The sequence below is a fragment of the Heteronotia binoei genome, chromosome 2 (assembly GCF_032191835.1).
Source record: "Heteronotia binoei isolate CCM8104 ecotype False Entrance Well chromosome 2, APGP_CSIRO_Hbin_v1, whole genome shotgun sequence".
NCBI classification, from domain to species: Eukaryota; Metazoa; Chordata; class Lepidosauria; order Squamata; family Gekkonidae; genus Heteronotia; species Heteronotia binoei.
In genome coordinates this window covers 110641183-110658684 of record NC_083224.1, presented here as the reverse complement: position 1 = coordinate 110658684, position 17502 = coordinate 110641183, and the positions used below count along the sequence as shown (strand labels likewise).

Here is a 17502-nt window from a genome sequence, read left to right as displayed (position 1 = left end):
ATGGGCGTGGAAATGTTTTCCCATTTGGGAGGGGTGGGTGGGCGTGTGTCCGGGTTCTGTCTGTTGTTGGTGGGGGGCGGGGGGGGGGGTAAAGCAGATTGTGACTGCTCTGAGTCTCTGAGATTCAGAGTATAGGGCGGGATAGACATCCAATATCTTCCTCTCTGGCTTATCCCATCAGATGATTGTTGTGGGCTGTGGAGGCATAGTTTTGGTTTCTGGCCTGCCAAGGTTTAAAGCCATGCCATTACCAGCCTTGCATGTGCTGCCCTCAGGATGTCTGGCCCCAAAGTTTCACTGACTACAAGTTTTTCCTTTGGAGCCATAGGCAAGCCACGTTTCCTCTTCCCATGCCTACTGAAGAGCAATGGCCCCACACTTCTGCCTCACTTTAGCAATGGTTGTGGAACTGGTGTCAGACTCAGAGCCTTCATCTGGCATATTATATTTTATTTATTTATTTAAGATTTATATCCCACCCTTCCCACAAGTGGCTCAGGGCGGCTTCCAACAATTAGTCAAACATAAGATTAGACAATATTTAAATATATAAACAGTTAAACATTTAAAACAGTTAAAACCTTAAAAACCAGTAAACATTCCAAAAATATATATATATAAAACAGGAGTCTGGCAAGCTACATTGAGTTTCTCATCTTAGCTAGGTGTAGGCTAGACGGAAGAGGGTCGTCTTACAGGCCCTGCGGAAATGAACAAGGTCCCGCAGGGCCCTCACCTCCTCCGGAAGCTGATTCCACCATGTAGGGGCCATAACAGAGAAAGCCCTATCTCTGGTGGATTTTAAGCGGGCTTCTTTTGGCCCAGGGATAGTGAGAAGATTTTGAGTTCTCGACCTCAGTACTCTCTGGGGAACATGTGGGGAGAGACGGTCCTTCAGGTAGGCAGGTCCCAGGCCATATAGGGCTTTAAAGGTAATAACCAGCACCTTGTACCGAACTCGGTATATCACTGGAAGCCAGTGCAGGGTCCGAAGACCTGGCCGAATGTGTCCCCATTTTGGAAGACCCAGTAACAGCCGGACCGCGGCATTCTGCACCAGCTGCAATTTCCGAGTTCGGGACAAGGGCAGCCCCATGTAGAGGGCATTGCAGTAGTCTAACCTCGAGGTGACCGTAGCATGGATCACTGTTGCTAGGTCGTCGCGCTCCAGGAAGGGGGCCAACTGGTGGTGGACATTCTGTTTTGCTTCATCAAGGCCTTTTAAACTAATTTCTCATATGCCTGTTCCTTCTGACTTCCTTGTATGAATTGAAGATTGGATTAGTAATTGTGATAAACCTTCCTGCTGCACATGATCCACTGAGAGCACAACTCTCCTTACTTAATAAGCTCCCAAGAAGAAATACTGGTTTGCATAAATAATTCCATTCTTAACCCCTTTTGCAATGTCAGTTTTTTAATAAGATAACAGTTGCAAAGATATTGGTGTAAGTATAAAAGTGTACTGCATGCCTGATTTATTAAAGCTGGCCTGAATAGAGAGCTAAAACTGGTAGGCAATTTCAGTCTCTTACTCAAGATAAACATTTGTTTTGTTGTGCATTTTTATGCTGTGACATGGATTATTACTCTAGATGAAGTGGAATGTAAACCACAGGGTCATTTTGTACAGGTGGCTACAGAGCTCTTGGTCAGGCTCCTAGATCAGTAATTTATAGGCCATTTTAAATCCTTAAACCATTAAGATATTTCCTTGCCAGGCTTTCCTTTTTGTTTGCCATGAAACTGTTTATTCTTTTTATATATTTTTGAAGTTTTATAGTATTTTGGAGTTGATTTATAACAGGGACCCTAAGCAACCATCCATAGGTAAAGGGGCAGTATCTCACTTTAGGAAGAAGTCTCATTAAGTTGGAAAAAGGCTTCAGACTTTGTTGAGTGAAGTGGGACATGAATATCTAATTGAGAAAGAGGCATTTGTGCAAACCAGAACAGATAAAATGTACACTTGTACGTATTTGACAACAGGGGACTGAATGGATCCTGAAGTGGGTGGGTAATGCAGTGATGAAGGTATTGGGCTTGATTTTGTAAGACCTATTGTGGCAGACTTATAATCAGGACTGGGATATTTCTGTATAGCAGCCTGAATTAGCTTGTGCCTCTCTGTTTGGTTCTCTCTCCCATAAGGCTTTGCAAGGTTAGCTATTGTTATATGCCTCTTTCAGGTCTGACAGTGCATTCTGTTCTAACAGTGCATTCTGCTTTACAAGAACTGTTTACATTTCTGAGTTTCGACCTCAATAGAAAAACATCTTAGATATCAGGGTATGTGGCTCCAGAATCTTGTCTTGATATGGGGAGGGTGTCATGTTTCTGACCTAGTAGACTATGCATTGATTCTGATGAGAGTTCATTTGGTCAGCAAGGGAAAGGATTTGGGTTTTGTCATTTCTTAATTAACAGCTACTCTGGATTTTCTCATATATAATGTCAGTGTCTGCCATTTTGGGGGGCCTCTTGCCAAATTACCCCTGTTGTAGGTGATTTGCAGGGAAGCCAGAATGCATATTCCTAAATGGTTATAAGTGCACTCTTTGTTTATAAGTATTGGCTTTTTATGTTTTCAATATGATGAATATAGAAATTGCTATTTGCTTGAATATTTTTGCATTATGGTTTTGTACTTCAATAAAAGTTACTTTGGAATAGTGCTCTCTCTCTCTCTCTCTCTCTGAAAGGATAGCATTCCTGCTAGTGTCATCCCTGTCTCTTATCAAGCTGGGTAGAGTTGAGAGTTCTGTACTCTTGTTTTCTTCCAACACTTAACAGTGTTCAGTATCTGAAGAAGTAAGCATACCGTACCACAAATGTTGTTAGACTTTAAAGTGCTACTGTACTCTTTTCTACTACTACAGACAAACATGGCTACTCCTCTTGATTCTATCTTCAACATTTAAGAACCTCTCGGGCCTAAAACAGCTAATGTTCACTGTCTATCTGAACTAGCATTTCCAGTTTAGCATCTGATTAAGAAATACAAATGACATTTTCTGCATAATGGTGCCAGTTTGGTATAGTGGTTAAGTGTGCAGACTCTAATCTGGGAGAACCAGTTTTGATTCCCCACTTCTCCACATGCAGCTGCTGGGTGGCCTTGGGTCAGCCACAGTTCTCACAGAGCTGTTTTCTCAAGAGCAGTTTCTCTGAGAACTCTCGCTGCCTCACCTACCTCACAGGGTGTCTGTTGTGGGGAAAGGAAGGAAAAGGAGATTGTAAACCACTCTGAGACTCCAAGTGAATGGCAGATTATAAATCCAGTCTCCCCTTCTTCCTTCCTGTTGTGGCACTTGCGTCACAACAGACTGAAGGGAGTTGTCATGGGTGCTGGGGACCCTGCAGAAGAAGCTGAGCCTGCAGAAGAAACTGTGCCCCTGCCACCTGCACCAGTGCCCCTGCCTTCTGCTGGAGAAGATCCAAGCCCCCCTGCCTCGCCCTCTCTGGTGGCTCGTGTGCGTGATCGCCTTCGTCAGGACCTCAGGGATCGGAGGAGGGCGGTACGCTCACGAGCAAGAGTTCTAAAAGGATCCTGGCCCCTCTAGGAGTGAGGATGCTTGAGTCTCAGCAGGATCCTGGCCGCCCTCTGAGTCAGCAATTAGTCCAAACGGGCAACAGACAGCAGAGGGCTATATAGCTGTGGGCTTTGGGAGAAGGCTTTGTGGAAGCAACTAGTCACTTACCTGACGTTCTAGCATCTACTTCGGCTTCTGACTTTGGCTTCTGGACCCCTTGACGTTGGCTTTGACTTCTGGACCCCCTGACTTTGGCTTCTGAACCTCTGACCTGCAATACCTGGACTGTGATTTGGTTTTGGCGCTTTGAACCCTCTTTGCTCACCAGCTACAGACCTTGGACTGCCCCTGGACTTCGCCTGGCCTGGCCCCAGCTCGTGACAGGAGTCACTGTTTTAGCTGATACTTGTAAATAGTTATTGCTTTGACTTTAAAATTTGATGCATAGAATATTTTCTTCATCTGAACGTTTTAGTGTTAAGACTTCAAAATTCCAGCTGTTCTGTCAGCATTGAAAGACTGTATACAACTTCAATGTTATCTGTATGTCTTGTAGGGTCTCTAGCTGTTGGAAGAAGAATTTAGATGTCTTTGCAAGCTTTCCATTGTACAGAAAATATCATTTGTATTTCTTAATCTGATGCTAACTGGAAATGCTAGTTCAGATAGCTTGTATATGTGCTGAACAGGGAGACTGTTTTGCTCTTAAAGTTATGGAGCTGCAGGAAATGAACCAGCATCTGTTTCCTATTCAAGGGTAAGTTTGGTTGTAGTAATGTTTTGCTAACAAAATGATGACATTGCTATAGTTGACTCAAAATGAGAAATTAGTAATTCCTTGGAGAAGAGGCACAGATTAGTGAATTTAGATTTATGATGGCTCAGCAGTGTTTTAGAAAAATTGTTCTTCCTTTGAACAATGTGTAAGTCTACACAATACTTAGTACATTTGATTGGTGATAGGTTCTTATAAAATGAACTTTCTGATGATTGTACAGCATTGTACATGGAGGTGTCAAGCCCCTCATTTTCCTGTACCTAGTAACAATGCTGGCATCTCAAGGCTTTCCCTCGCTCTTCATTATTTACTGCTTAGGCATCACGTAGACATTGCCATCTGGCAAGAAGTTGTTTATGATACTCAGTGGGTCTGTTGTAGGTTCTGGTATGTGAATGGCTGTTCTCCCTAATTCACAAACTCCTTATCTTGTCACAATCCTGTGAGAAAATCTTTGTAGTAGAAACGTTAATTTGTTGATCTAACCCATAACCTTTACAAGGAAAAAAGTAGCCATTTGATATCTGTTTATGGTACCCTTGATAGTATGCATGTAACCTGCTGTATCTCAGTTTTTCCACTGACTGTGTTCAGTGGAGCACCTCGAATTCAAATAAATGCTTCTATTTGAAATAACAAAGGAATTCATTATTTGGAATATTGGGGCTTGACAGGAGGCTTCCAAAAGCTAATGTTTTAAGTAGTTCCAATAGTCAGCCTTTATTGGCGTATATCAAGTAATAAATAAAACAGTGACATAGAAGTAACAAAAAGAAAGAAGATATTTCAGTCATATATATCTAAACATTAAGCAGTCAATCCTTAATTATCAAACTTAAAAATAAAGCTACCTTTTCAGTTATTTCAGGTGATGAATTGTTCAGGAGGCGGCAAACCTTCATGGCATCTGAACAACCTGTCATGTTAATTGGGTCTAAAAGATTGAGGCGTGTATATTGAGAACAGTAAAGAATATGAACTGAGTCAACTTGGGTTCTGCAAGGGCAAATCTGCAATAGATCATTGTATCTCCTTAGCGCACTTGGCTGATAAATATATTTTATCTAGAAATTCCAAACTCTACGCAGCCTTTTTGGATCTTAAAGGAGCCTTCTATTCAATTGACAGAGTTACTATGGATTAAACTTTATCAATTAAGGATTACTAAGAGACTGTTAAAATAAATTACGTTACATACCTCCGCCACTTGTCAAATCAAATCCTCAACTACTGGGGAATTAACACCTAAAATTCTCTTTAACAAAGAACTCAAACAGGTATGCATACTTGCTCTTTTTCTATTCAGTTTGTTTCTTAGCAATCTAAAACTTGTTAAGATGGTACTCTCTGCTCACTCTAATGCATAAATTTGATAGCAATATTGTCATCTTATGTAAAAAACAGCGTGGTGAAAGAGTCGATTATACCCACTGTTGGTGGAATTGTAAGCTTATTTGCAATTTTTAGACACAAGTCATACAATATATTAAATGTGTAACAAATGTAGAAATTCCAATTCAGCCATCAATTGTACTGCTTAATGATCTTACTTGTTTAAAGGTAAATAATCCTACAAAAGCACTAATTTCAACTCAACTTTCCTCAGCCCAAACTACTATTGCAGCTAAGTGGTTGGATGTTCACCTTCCCACTATCTCGCAATGGCTGGATAGATGCTGGGATCACTTCATTTTAAATAAGATAACTTACAATTCGCTAGAGATGGAGCCTAAGTCTTATGAATCCAAATGTGTTGATGTCTGGTCCCCCTTCTTAACATTTATGGCGGAAAATGATATACTCCCAATTAACCCTTTGTACAGCAAGATGGTATGTTTTTAGAAAGAAGAGAGATAAAAAGTCTGAATGGTGATTGTAATTTTTATGATGCTTCATCTGTTTATTATCTTTAATTGTATATTTATGCCTTGAATTTTTATGCAGTTATTTTTTATCTTTTTGTTCATTTTGGTTTCTTATTTTGCTCATATTTATATACCTTACTGTCAAAGGCTATATATTGTAAATTTTTGAAGTTTTTAAATAAAACTTTTGTTAATTAAAAAAACCCCAAACAATCTGGCTCATGTATTAGCAGAAGTTTGCCATTCCCCTAAACTGGGCACCTTCCATGTATCCATTTTGTTATATGCAGATGATACAGTATTACCCTCCTGCACAAGGGTGGGGCTTAGATGTCTCAGACATCTCAGTTTCTTTCTTGAAAATAAATAGCATCTGAACGATGAGAAATCCAAAATATTGTTATTTGCCAAGTCTTGCAAAATCCAAAAATGGATATTTGATGGGAAAGAGATAAGAGCAGGTCAAGTATTTAAAATATTTAGGTCATAAGAACATAAGAGAAGCCATGTTGGATCAGGCCAATGGCTCATCCATTCCAACACTCTGTATCACACAGTGGCCAATAATTTTTATATATATATACACACACACACACACACACACACACACACACACACACACACACACACTGTGGCTAATAGCCACTGATGAGGGGGTTATTTTTATGAGGGGGTGATGAGGGGGTTATTTTTATCTAACCCCCTCTTGAAGCTGGCTATGCCTGTAGCCGCCACCACCACCTGTGGCAGTGAATTCCACATGTTAATCACCCTTTGGGTGAAGAAGTACCTCCTTTTATCCGTTTTAACCTGTCTGCTCAGCAATTTCATTGAATGCCCACGAGTTCTTGTATTGTGAGAAAGGGAGAAAAGTACTTCTTTCTCTACCTTCTCCATTCCATGCATAATCTTGTAAACCTCTATCATGTCACCCCGCAGTCGGCGTTTCTCCAAGCTAAAGAGCCCCAAGCGTTTTAACCTTTCTTCATAGGGAAAGTGTTCCAAGCCTGTAATCATTCTAGTTGCCCTTTTCTGCACTTTTTCCAATGCTATAATATCCTTTTTGAGGTGCGGTGACCAGAATTGCACACAGTATTCCAAATGAGTCTGCACCATCGATTTATACAGGGGCATTATGATACTGGCTGATTTGTTTTCAATTCCCTTTCTAATAATACCCAGCATGGCGTTGGCCTTTTTTATTGCAATCGCACACTGTCTTGACATTTTCAGTGAGTTATCTACCACGACCCCAAGATCTCTCTCTTGGTCAGTCTCTGCCAGTTCACACCCCTCTCTATTTTAGTTATATGTCTTGGTCATGTCATCTCAAATCCATAATTAATTTAGCCACCATTAATGCATCAGCCATCTCACATTTTTGTTTTTTTTAATAGAGGCAATCAGTTTGTTCTGGCTGCTCTCAAAGTCTTTAAGGCTAAAGTGATCCCACAGCTATTGCATGGTATTTCAACATGGATTAGTGCCTTTGAGATCAGCATTGTAATTTGTAAGGAAAATTATGGGTTTGCCATGCTGCGTTCTGTACACTGCTCTTTATTTTAAGCAGGTCATAAGAAACAAGCATGAGTAAGGGGGACTGTTGTTTTACCACAAGGTCTTAGGAGCCAAAGATAATCAAACTGAGATTGATTCTAATGCATCTTTTAGTAAATTAACATTTTTTTTAGATTTAAGCATGTGACAAGCAGATAACAAGGTGCTAAAGTATATTTCAGATTTAAACAAACACTTTGGGGAGTGTTTACTGGATTGCCATAATTGCTCAGATCACTCAATATACATTTAATGTTGGTCTGTTTCTCCAGTATCTTTTGCCAAATACCTTAACATTGCTTCGTTTACTCCATCTCCAAAAAGTCTTTTAGTTTTATGTCCTTCAGACAACATGCCATCTCAGTTATGGCCCCTTTCTGGCTTCTGTATGGTGTACACACCGCTTTAGATATATTAATTGTTGGTCTGCTTGGGTGTTATGGGTTGTAGCTGTTAGAGTGTAATTCTGATTGTTGTTAACTGGAATACATAACAGTTCATAATTAAAGGCACAAATGAGATGGTATCAGAGTACTGAAATAAAGAACATGATAATATGTACAATTGGAATGGCTGTCTAGATCTCTTGACAGAAAGGACATCAGATCTGGAAATGGCAGTAGTTAATGTCGCAAGACTAGGGCTTTTTGGTAGTCTCTTGTCAGATATCTAAACAGTGGTTCAAGCTGATGCCTGGAAAAGTATGGAAGTTTTCTGCTTTCTGAGAAACCAAGGCCAAGCTTACTGTGGCCTCAGAGAGAGAAAGAAGGAGGATGGGAGATTTTCACAGATGCTGGGAGATCATGGAGCCTAGCAGTACCAAAGCCATCAAAGTGGGCCTACACATTCCATTTTACTGGATTTTGCTTAGTTGGACCTGATTGGTTGAGTCACCTGGTTAGTAAAACCAATTGGTTGGTCCAGTTACATAATTGACCATACTTCTGATTGGTCAACTAGAATCATGCCAATCCAGGTCATGAGGCATTAAAAAAATATTTTATTCTAGTCTGAATCACATCTAGGTTTGGGGACATCTCTTGATTCTGCTGGGCAAGGTTGGGTGGCCGCCTTGGATTTTGGAATTGTCTTAAACTCAGTCTTGTCAAGGTAGCATCTAGATGGGAACCAAATGTTTGTAAAAGTGCTTAGATCAGTTATTTAGCGTTCTTATTTTGTCCTCACCATTCACTGCTCTGTCTTGTATGTTCTTGCAGTCTTTTAATGTCACTTTAATTATACTTTATGGTGTTCTTGAACTCTGGGTCTTCAATTGAATCTGTAGCTCCTATTGGCTATAGCTACCAAAGTAACTGTTTTCTGGAACTCACTTTGGGTTTGCAACTTAGCAGGGTTGACCTTTCGTTCTTGGACTCAGGAGGGCTAGAATAATAGTAATAATAATAATAATAATAATAATAATAATAATATTTTATTTTTATATCCCGCCCTCCCCGCTGAGGCGGGCTCAGGGCGGCTGACAGACATGGGAATCCCATGAATCATAAAACAAGCATGGTCCCTTGGTCTCTGGTTGTCTGTGTAGTTAAGGGTGTCAAGACCTCACAGTTCAGTTATCACAAACGGTCCACTTCATTAATGAAAGTTTGATACATGACAGTTGCAGGCAAGACGAACTTTGCAAAAACTGACTTGACGGACTTTTGCCCCTCATATATGGTTGACTTAAACCGTTACAAGTTTGAAGAAAAGCAGGATACTGCAGTCTCTCCCCCCGCCCAGTCTTTCCCAGGCCCCTTCGCAGGTGCACATAATCTTTGGAGAGTGACCTTGGTTGCCCCTAGTAACCCTCCAGACCAGGCATAAGGAATTTTGATAATTGTTACAGAGAGATAGGCACAAGCAAACAAGAAGCAGAAAGTGAAAGCACATTTACAACTCAAGATAATGTCAAGGCATCTTGACAAAGGGGACTAGTGACACTGACATTCTGTGGGTTTGAGTACTCAAACCTCAGCACTTTTGTCTGTTTGTCTTGCTCTTCCTGTCACCCTTAAACAGAGCCAAGTAGGCAGCCGTGTTGGTCTGAAGTAGTTGAACAAAGCAGGAGTCAAGTTGCACCTTTAAGACCAACCAAGTTTTATTCAGAACGTAAGCCTTTGTGTGCTCTCTAAGCACACTCATCTGATGAAGTGTGCTTAGAGACCACATGAAAGCTTACATTCTGAATAAAACTTGATTGGTCTTAGAGGTGCAACTTGACTCCTGCTTTGTCCTTAAACAGGGTCTTGGACTTACCTTTGACAGTTACTGTATTTGCTAAATAAGGAAATCCTTTTAATGCTGTGCTTTGAGTAGAACAAATAACATGTTAAGATAGACAGTCATGTCTCAGATTTGTTGTTTTGCCATCAAGTCACAGCTGACTTACGGCAACCCTATGGGGTTTTCAAGGCAAGAGATGTTCGGAGGTGGTTTGCCCCTTGCCTTCCTCTGCATGGTCCTTGGTGGTCTCCCTTTGAAATACTGACCAGGGCCAACTGTGCTTTGGTTCCAAGATCTGATGAGATCAGGCTAGGTTGGCCTATCCATGTCAGGGCATGTCTCAAATAAACTGTGTACAGTACTGAAGATTTGCCATATATTGGAGATTACCTGAAGATGTTGAGAGCCAGTTTGGTGTAGTGGTTAAGTGTGCGGACTCTTATCTGAGAGAACCAGGTTTGATTCCCCACTCCTCCACTTGCACCTGCTGGAATGACCTTGGGTCAGCCATAGCTCTCACAGAGGTTATCCTTGAAAGGGCAGCTGCTGTGAGAGTCCTCTCAGCCCCACCCACCTCACAGGGTGTCTGTTCTGGGGGAGGAAGATAAAGGAGATTGTGAGCCACTCTGAGATTCAGAGTGGAGGGCGGGATATAAACCCAATATCTTCTTGAAGGTGTATGCAAGTTCTCCAGTGGTCCCAGGAGTGCGTCAGTCCTTACTCCTGGGATCTAGCTCCTCCTCTTTGTAGGCAGGGCCAGCAAACTTTCAGTCCAGGAGGGGAGGGGCTTGTTCCCTTCTCTTCAGTTTTGCCTGGCCCTGCCTCCAGAGCAGGACGTGCCAGCTGAGCTTTCGTGCTCATCTTAAAAAAAAAAGAGGAAAGAAACACTTTAGCAGTGCCAGGGAAAGGGAGGGAGGCTTGCCTATTTCCACCTTCCTGCTGCAGGTGTGCGGTCGCGGTTTGCAATTGCAGCAGATGCCTGGAGGAGCCTAGCCGACTGCACACTCTCTCCCACTCCCAGTGACGTCTGCTGCGGCCTTGGAAGCCACATGGGCTAAGACATCGCTGGTTGAGTCAACGTTGTCAGGGAAGACAACGGAGGCTTCTGTGCTCCCCAGGAATGGCATTTTTCATCTCTTCTGACCCGACAGTGCATTCAGGGTAGGTAGAGTGAGCCAACCCACCACTGTTCACCAACCAGGTAGGCCGCCCCCCTCGGGGATTTCCACTGCATTGGGGTCAGTACAGCTGTGGGGTAGCCCCAGGGTAGCCCTGGGTCGCCCACACTTTGTCCTTTTTTGTGCCGCCACCATTTTTGCAAGGTCCCTGAGGTTTCTCACGGGCAGAAACAGCCCTTGCAGGCATCGAGAAGGGGCAGTCCTGGCTAGTGTTAGAGGGGAAACCACCATTGGACTCCAGGACTTCTCCCTAAGAGGGAGGCTCTGGTAAGAGGGCTACTCATGGCGTGGAGATAGTTACTTAGGAGGTAGAGGACTCGTCCAGCTCCTCCAGGGGGCCATCGTGATAGAGCTTATTTTGACGGGAAAGCGGCCATTTTGTCTCCTTTCTTTCACTTTCAGTATTCCCTACAAGGAATAAGATTGCCTCCCCTTCAGAGTTCCCCAAGGATAAGACCGTGAGTTCTGCCTCTTGCGACCTAGATCTGTCTGATTCCCAAATTCAGGAAGATAGAACTGAGTCACCAACAATTGATCTTAAAGGGGAAGATGCCAAGTCTTGGATTGCTTGGATCCTGCAACCGGTGAGAAGTGAGATCCGATCTACCTCTCTGGCAGGCCCCTCACAAGAACCTCAGATCAATCCCAGGAAACGGCCGCATAAATCCACCCATGGCAAGAGTAGGGGGTGGGGACCAAGGCTACCTGGAAACCCAAGAATAAAAAGAGACGTATGGACCCATCCAGTAGTAGGGATCAGGAGTCTGCCTGCTCTGACTAGGAAGACCTCTCTGATGTATCAGAGGTCTCCTCCCTTAAGGAGGAAGGGAAACTCTCAGAAGAAGAAGAAGTGGTGCAGACAAACCGAAGCAGGCTGTTCTCACTAGACATTTACTCACATCTCTTCCCTAAAATTACCAGGGAACTTGACTTGCTGTATAAATCTAAGACCAAAGTGGAGGAGGAAGAGGACTTCCCAGTGGGTTCAGAGAAAACAGTTCTCAAGATCACTGCTAAACCACAACTGGTACCTCTGCCTGCTGGTTTTTATGCTGTTATTTAAAAGAATGGGAACACCCTGCCAAACCCAAGGCTACCCATGCTACCTTATCAAAATTTTACGCTTTGATTCCAGAAGCAATGCAATGACTGAAACTACCAGTGGTGGACAACCCTGTCAATTCTCTGGCTTTTAACTCGGTCCTTCCAGTGGACGCTGATGGGATATGTAAAGACCCCACAGACAAACGCATTGAACAAGCCCTTTGCTGAGACTTCAGAGCTTCCTCCGTTGTCATTCGAGCCTCAGTGTCAGCATCACTAGCCACCAGAGCAGCTTATTCATGGGTGTCAGAACTGTCTAAGGCAGACAGACTTGCCGAAGGAGGTCAAAGACATCTTTAAAAAGATTGCCTTAACCTCAGCCTTTGCAACCAATGCCACCTTAGATTCAGCTCAACAGTTCGCCAGGGCAATGGCTTCCAGTGTCACGGCTCGTCGCAACACGTGGCTTCGCAATTGGGATGTGGACCCAGCAGCTAGGACCCTTTCAAAGGTGAGTTCTTATTTGGCGACAGCTTGGACAGATACCTGGTAGATGACAGAGATACAAAGAAAGTCCTCCTCCACAAGAGGCGGGACAACAAAGGAAAAAAGAGGTTTCAGTCCTTTCGCGATTCCAGAAGAGAATCTAAGTCTTCCTACAACAAGTCCTTCCGCTCCAAGTGGCAGCAGAAATCAAGAGATAGGCCCTCTTCCTTCATTCAAGAACAATAAGGGCCATCCGTCCAGGAGCTCCAAGAAGGGGTCCTCCACATGACTATACCAAGTACCAGGTAGCAGTTCCCATTGGGAGTTGTCTCGAACTGTTCACACAAAAATGGGAGTGAACGGTGACAGACGGGTGGGTATTGGACATGGTTTCCAGCAGCTACACCATAGAATTTGTCCACCCACCCCTTGACCAATTTCTAGCAGTCAACAAGAACAAGTCCCCTCAGAAACGTCCTGATCCAGCTAGCCATCCAACACCTCCTGGAGATTGGAGCGATAAAGCCAGTGCCATTAGCAGAAAGTTATTCCTGCGACCTTTTCAAAAGACCATTGTCCAGAGGAAATTCATGAAACTCTGCCTCCCAAGGCCTCTGAAGACAGCTCTACTCTGGTGGATGGCCCCTTGCAGGTTCACCTCTGGTCAGTTCCTGAGGGAACCCCAAAGGTCAGTAATAATGACAGATGCCAGTCTGTTTGAATGGGGGGCCCATTCAGAGGAAATGGTGGTGCAAGGCCAGTGGACCAGTCAAGAATCCTCCAAGAGCATAAATTTCCTAGAACTGCAAGCGATTCGGTTAGCTCTTATTCAGTTGTCTCCGACTCTGGAACATAGCCATGTACTAATTCAGACAGACAACATGACAGCGAAGGCTTATGTCAACAGGCAAGGCGAGACAAGGTCCAGAGTCCTTCAAACAGAGGCCAGCCTCCTGTTTCAGTGGGCAGAGAACCATCTATCGCTGAGAGCTACATGCATGGCTGGAAAGGAGAATGTTCTGGCAGATTGGCTGAGTCATCAGACACTGGACCAAGCGGAGTGGTCCCTCAACGAAGCAGTCTTTCAACAGATTTGTCGGAATTTGGAACTCCAGCAGTGGACCTCTTTGCATCAAAACACAACAAACAGTTCGTGTCAAGGACAAGGGACCCAAGAGCCATAGAGACAGACACCCTACATGTGAACTGGTCAGAATCCCTTCTGTACGCCTTCCCTCCAATACAGATACTGCCGAGAGTTCTACCCAGAATCCAGGAACTCAGGGCAGAAGTAATCTTGATAGCTCCTTTCCGTCCCAGGAGAGCCTGGTTCCAGGATCTCAGGAGATTAGCAGTAGCAAATCCCTAGAGACTTCTGCAGAGATGAGATCTTCTTCATCAGGCAAATGCCTGGCTTCCCCAATTAGACGCTCTAAAACTCACTGCAGGGAGGTTGAGTGGCAAGGTCTAGCCAGCCTAGGCTATGCTCAGGGGGTAGTAGAAGTTTTGTTGGCCTCTAGAAAGGGGTCAACCAATCGGGTTTACAGTGTGACTTGGCAAACCTTTTGTGCATGGTGTCTGGAGAAAGGGGTAGATCCTATGAAAGCCTCTATTGCAGACATTCTGACTTTCCTTCAGTTGAGTTTGGAAAAAGGGCTTAGTACCAATACACTCAGGAGACAGGTGGCTGCTATTCAGCTGTGAGGGGTAGTAAGAAAGGGAAGTCCCTCTTGAGTCATCCTCATGTCAAGCGCTTTCTAAAAGGGGTGTCACTCCTCAATCCACCCCAGAGTCACTGGTTCCCCTCACGAAATCTGAATACAGTCTTGGAAGCACTATGCTTGCCTCCTTTCAAACCTATGGCTTCATGTAGCCTAAAACATTTGACACTCAAAACTGTATTTTTGGTGGGTATTACATCAGCACACAGGGTCTCTGAAATTAGAGCCTTGTTCACACCTAGAGTGTTGTGCATGTTTTATCTGGATAAGGTAGTTCTTTGTCCTGATCCAGCCTTTATTCCAAAAGTTAACTCGAACTTTCATAGGTTGGAGAATATCATTCTCCCTTCATTTTGTCCTAATCTAAAGCATGGTGAAGAAAAACTCTGGCACTGCCTGGATGTCAGAAGGGCCCTGAGTTTTTATCTGGATAGAACCAAAACTTTTCAATACACTGACTCCCTGTTTGTGTCTTTCCGTAAAGCAGGCATGGGCAAGTCTGTTTCTACTTCCATCATTAGCAGGTGGATGAGGGGCTGTTACAAGGCCAAAGGTCTAGTTCCTCTGCAAGGAGTCACTGCTGCTTTGCTCAGAGGAGCAGCAACATCGGCAGTCTACAGATCCTTCCTGTCTTTGGAGGTGGTCTGTAAGGCAGCCACTTGGCGTTTTATCCACTCCTTTACTAGGCACTATAGAATAGATAAGATGGCCTCGGCAGAGGCAGTATTTGGGAGGAGAGTGCTTCAGCACGTTGTCTGATCCAAAATACTGTACGTACCCACCCTGGGGCCACTGCTGTTTTATGTCCCAGGAGTAAGGACTGACCCACTCCTGGGACCACTGGAGAACAGAAGATTCTTTTCACTTACCGTGAAGTCTTCCTTCTTGGTGGTCCCAGTGTGGGTCAGTCTTGCCTACCCTCTGTTGGAGATGTACTGGTATCTGGATGTAACTGATGCGTGGTCTCATGGGACACTATTTGTTTATTGTTTGCATTATCTGAAATTGGCCAAATTAGCGGGTGTTACTTTCCTTCTGGGTTGCATCTGAACAGTTGTGATGCTGTGTTGCCTTCAATATGATTAAAGCAAGTTGTTTGTTTAATGCAGGCACTTTGTTGGCTGTCCTTTCACTGTCTGGGAAAGGAATGTTTTGTAGTCTCTTTCCCATTGTTGGAATTATCAGTAGGTACTATGCGGGAGTTACAGCTTGTGGAAGAACTGAAGAGAAGAGAACAAACCCCTCCCCTCCTGGACTGAAAGTTTGCTGGTCCTGCCTACGGAGAGGAGGAGCTAGATCCCAGGAGTAAGGACTGACCCACTCTGGGCCCACCGAGAAGGAAGACTTCACAGTAAGTGAAAAGAATCTTCCAATTTTTTTCTCCACCATGAAACACAGATACTTGCTAAGTATTCTCCACATGTAGCTTTCCCACTGTGCTTCTTTGTCTGTCTTACTGAAGCCAGACACACAGTATCCAGCTGACTGAAGAAAGGACTAATGTACCAGTCTACCAAGAGCCAATGGAATGAATATGAAATAGAAAAAAATAGACCAAATGGCAAGTTTGCATTTATTAGCTGATCATGATGCCTGTTTTACCTTAATTCTCTACCAGACTAGTAATTAATCTAGATGTAGGCTACATTCATGATAACTGGTCACTTCAGAATGAGAAACCAAACTCAAGTATTAGCAAATTCAGGAAATTTTGTTGTAGCAAAAGCAGTTTGGATGCATGGATTCTATCACAAAATTCTTTTGTAGATATAACGGCTCATATATCCAGTCCAACTTAAATGCTACTTTGTTACGTCTGCTTCTGAGGTCCCTTTGGTGATGGTTGATTACTATTATTAGGAGCCATTTAAATTGATTCCATCTGGGAATGCAGAGAAAATTCTTGGAGAAGTCTCAACCATTGCCCTTTATGACTAGCCATATCTAGTCATGGCAGATTGACAGTAAATATATCTATCTTGAAATGTTGTCTACCAGCCATTTTGAACAAAGTACCTATTAGGTTCCTCTTCCAGAAGACATTGCTGGATCCTTCTGACATGACAGCCTGAATCTCATCTGAGTAAGAGAATGGCTCTTGGGTGAAACAGGGTATCCTGATCCATTTCTGTTTGGGTTTCAGCTGGGTTTGGGACTGGAAATTGCCTTGATTTTCCTGGTAGATGCACAGCAGAGAACTGAATAAGAGAAATGTAACCATATTGATTCTTTGGACATTTTAGTACTTCAGCAGTGTTGTCCAGGGTGCACTTCTGGATCACCTCATAGAAATGGGGATTATAACCTGTGACACTGCTTTTTAGTGGATCCACTCCTTCCTGAGAGAGGTTCTAGAAGATGATCCTGGAAGACTGCTTGGGTAAGGTTTGTCAGGGTTGAATTTTGTGTGTCTAGCAGAGTTAACATATATTCAAAATTATTCCTAGGGAGGAGAAAGTATGTCTTTGTGGAAACCAGACTTTAAAATCTCATGCACCCCTTTTTTGTCTTTCTGTATGATTTATTGCTAAGTTAAGAGTTAATATGATTGCATTTCTCGCAGCCACATTTCCAGATGGCTCAGCTGATTGAGCTTCTGTTAAATATTCTTTCAAGAAATTATAAGACTGCAGAAATAGCAGTAAAATTTATCTCAAAGGCAATAAAATTTTGTGATAGAATACAGAAGCCATCCTGATACATTGAATCTTTGTGTAGTTTTGACTTTAAAACTTAGCAAAAGATATATGATGATTTTATTATCTGTGGATATTTTAAAAAATAATATTATTGTGCTATGAGGTTGATCTTTGGTTTATATTTTATCTGTACTGTGGAGTAATTTAACTTGTGCCTTGAGTGAACAACTGGAAAAGACTTAACAAGCCATTGTGCTTTTTATTAAGAATAAAGGAGAATTTTGTATCTCAAGTTTTTAAATATCTACCAGTTACACTAAAATACCTGATACTCTACATGTATGATGCGTATTCTGAATTCCTTCTTTTGAAAACAAGATATGAATGTAAACATTCACAAATGCATGGTAGTGTGCGTCTTCTACTGTGCATCTGAACTCTTGTCAGTTAGAGATAATGCATGCCATATATCTGC

General features: G+C 42.9%; 1 protein-coding gene across 1 annotated transcript in view; it reads left to right on the top strand.

The window, feature by feature from the left end:
• The window catches only part of EPS15 (epidermal growth factor receptor pathway substrate 15), a 150817-nt gene that overhangs the window by 16320 nt on the left and 116995 nt on the right, over positions 1–17502 (top strand). The window lies entirely within an intron of this gene.